The following is a 3,350-nucleotide window of genomic DNA, read 5'->3' as shown; positions in this document are numbered from 1 at the left end:
ATTTAAAAAAAAAAAAAAGGGGGAAGGAAACAGGCAGGTGCACTAGTTTTGTTGCATTCCTAACTAACTAAGGAGCGCAGGTTAAAGTGGTACCTGAAAGTGTAATTAAAGACCATGCAGGTTTATTAGGTGCAGAGTGCTTGTATGGGGGTGGAGATGGAATTAAGATCACTCAAACAATTTTTGTTCTGACATTTCCTAATGTTTTAATGTTTAAATTAGCAAGCTTTGATTAATTTTAATGCTACAAAAATATATTGAAAAGTGCTGTTGTTACATAACTGGATCCACCATCCACTGCTGTTGCCTCTTGGCCTGGTATTAGAAGCATGAGGAGACTTCCCCAAGGAATCCTGTATTTCAGTAAATCTGGACTTTTAAATGCTAATTAAAGCGTGTATTTGTATAGTTTGTGGCAGAGAGTGGTCCGAAGACAGAAGCCAGCACCCTGTTTGTTTCCATAGTGCACACTGGAAGGCAAATTGGAAGAAACCAGTGTCCGATGCAAGTCTAGGACCCTTCCTGGAACAGCAGATTACACATTTACAATAAAACAAAAAAAAATAAAAAAAAAAGGAGAGTGATTGTTAATCACATGGAACACACCAGTGCAAAGAGGTGTGAATGCAAGAGACTATTGCATATGCAAGTTTGGCATTACTGGCAGGAATGGAGAGGAAACAGGAATGCAGAAGTCCCTGCACTGCCGTGTTTGCAGACTGCTGAACCATATACCTTCCCCCAGACATAAACATTAGTTGCTGGTTTGGCCAAAGACAGGAAAACAGTCCAGTCAGAAAAATATCTTAGGAGACAGCAAAGTGCATGTCCAACACTCTGAATAGCAAACCAGTTGTCCAGGGGCTGAATCTCTTCACAGTGAGGCAGGTTCTGGGAATGGTTCCTCTTATTCCCACCTCTGGCAGTTGTGAGCCTGGAAAGACTAGTCCATTATGCAGTCTTATCTCTGACTATTTATCTACAGAACACAGTTTTAAAGACTTTACAGTTTGGCTCACTCCTCCTTGTGAAGATGTTCCTCTTCCCAAGGCAAAGTACAGGTTTGTCGTCGTAGCTGTAACCATTCCTGCAAATGGGTGGACTCAACCCAACAATAGGACTTTTCTGGATAAAATAAATTATGTCTGCCTTAGAAAGTTCTGCTTGTGGATCTACGAACGCGAAGAACACACATCGTAGAGCTTGTGGCTCTACCAACACACATCTTATTGCTATATCTGTGCTGACAGATCTTTGCTGAAGCTCAAGGACACTCAATGAAAGACTTAAAACATTACCTGATATTTTAAAGTGTTTTCTTATTTTGATAGTTAATTATCCTTTTTACATTTATGTCTATACCAAACTTACCCACTCAGTGGAATTATGGGTATGTGTTGCGACGGAGGGAAGACATGAGCACTCAATATGAGTGACCAGCAAGCTTCCGTTTATTTAGACACACTACCATTCTTTTATGCACACTCATAATTAGCTCATACATATTGCAAAATGAGAGCTCATTATTGGTTAGTTCTAAAAAGACAGTTCCGCCCGAAATTCCTTTCTTACAGTTACATGTTTACCTTATCACAGACATTCTGTTGTTGGACCACAGCTGCCTTCAAGGCCAGAAGAACAACTTCAAGGCCTTGCAGTTATTGGGAGCTAGATAAGCTGAATACGGTGCTTATTAAGCTCTTGCTGGACTAGCTGACCCTTCTCAGCTAGCCAGTCTCCCACAATTCCCCCGTTTTTATTTTGGGCGATATAAGTTTGATTAATAATTCTCATTAAAAGAGTTTTGATACAAGAAAACACACAGCTCAAGCAAAGTAATACTATCACTATTATGATTAAGATCAACAATCCTGTTTGTAACACACCTTTAAGCCATCCACTTAATCCCATCCAGCTTCTCAGAGCATCTAGACCAAAGAACACAGCACACCATAACTTTAACCACAGCTGTTACTAACAAGGCGAATTAGCTAAAGAATGTCCATCTTAGAAATGAGTGAAAGAGATGCACACATGGTTGCACCACCGGATCTATAGTCAGATACAGACGAAGTAGTGTCCTTCTGTGGAGTCCCTCGTCGTCCTTAGGCGTGGCTGTGGCTGTCAGTGTGTTTGACAGCAGGCCTCACCCATCGGCTGGGAACCCAAATGGTACCTGTGGCGGTAGAAACACAGACATAACCACGTCCTACGTAAACCACCTCTGCAGGACCCACCCATTGTCCTGTTTTTACATCTCTATACAACACTTTCATGTGTGGTGGCTTGAGAGTTTCAGATCCTGCATGATGCCTTACAATAGGCGGATCATTACCGTCCCCAAATACACATAAATGATTAAGCACAAAGAGAACCTTTTGGACCCTTTCTCTTGCATCTACAATGTCCTTAAACTTTTCCAAGTAACGCTTTAGAATTCCATTGGCTCTTTCTACTACGGCCTGCCCGGTGGGGGAATGGGGAATGCCAGTGAGGTGGACAATGTTCCATAATTGCATAAAGCGCTTCAGTGACACACTGCTGTAGGCCGGGCCATTGTCAGTCTTGATCGTGCCAGGCACCCCTAAAACGGCGAAGCAACTAGTCAGGTGCCGACGCACGTCCCGGACTTTTTCCCCTGGTTGTGGGGTGGCCCATATCATGTGGCTGTAAGTGTCTACAGTCACATGCAAATACTTCAATCGACCTAATGCGGGCACATGGGTAACATCCATTTGCCAGACCTCATTGGACTTTAGCCCCCTAGGATTGACCCCACATCCGAGTCCTAGACCCGAATTATGATAGCTACATATAGGGCAGGCCTTGACAATGGCTCGGGCCTCAGCTATAGACAGTTTATAGGCTCGAGCCAGTCCTTTTGCGTTTTGGTGAAAAATAGAGTGAGCTTCTCGGGCCCGGCAATGTGGTGCTAGGGGGGGCTCAGTTGTGACCGCGACTAGGCGGTCGGCCCTAGCATTGCCTTCTCCGAGCCCTTCTTCCCATTGGTGGCTCCGGATGTGAATCACGGCATACAGGTTGCTTCTTTGCGTGATCGCAAGCTGCAGGCTAACTAATAGCTCTGTTAAACGTTGGTTCTTCAATTCTCGCAGACTCGCATCTTCAATGCGATTAGCTATTCCTGCAACATAGAGAGAATCAGTGACTATATTCAATGGGACATTCCTCCATCGAATGAATGCCCAGGCCACAGCAAAGAGTTCCAGTGTCTGTAGAGAGTCCCCTTGCTGTGCCTGCAAGATTTGATGCTGCCATCCCTGTCCATCTTTCCAAGTTACAGCAGCAGTCCTGGAGCGTCGGCCTGCATCAGTGAAGGCCGTGAGAGCCTG

The sequence above is a fragment of the Calidris pugnax genome, unplaced genomic scaffold, assembly GCF_001431845.1.
Source record: "Calidris pugnax isolate Ruff unplaced genomic scaffold, ASM143184v1 scaffold250, whole genome shotgun sequence".
Lineage (NCBI taxonomy): Eukaryota > Metazoa > Chordata > Aves > Charadriiformes > Scolopacidae > Calidris > Calidris pugnax.
Note: the sequence above shows the minus strand (reverse complement) of the source record.